Raw genomic sequence first — 410 nt, forward strand, 5'->3', positions numbered from 1 at the left:
AAGTGCGATAAACGTCTAACGGAATTTCTTCTGGGACCAATAAACGGGCTCGAAGAGCTTTCCGTGTGGCAAGTTCATCATTCGTTCTGGCTGGGAGCCCGATGATGTGGACGCGAAACGATCGAATTACCGCATCCTTTGCTTCCACAGGAGATTTGCTAGGCAAAAACCGTACTCCACACGAGGGTCAATGACTGACCGTGGATGGGCGCGAATCAGAGCCGCCTTGCGGACAGCTTCCAGCTACCGCTTCTGTGCCTCGTCGAGGTCATTGGTGATCACACCACGTCCCTCAGTCGACGAGAAGTCAGGGAACGGACATGGGGTCCGCAAGTTCGTATCCCGCCGCTGACGCAGCTCGCCTTCCTCGTCATCCCATGCGGGAAAAGGAGTGTCAGACTCGTAGTCGA

This window comes from Plasmopara halstedii (genome assembly GCF_900000015.1).
Source record: "Plasmopara halstedii genome assembly, contig: Scaffold_2904, whole genome shotgun sequence".
NCBI classification, from domain to species: domain Eukaryota; phylum Oomycota; class Peronosporomycetes; order Peronosporales; family Peronosporaceae; genus Plasmopara; species Plasmopara halstedii.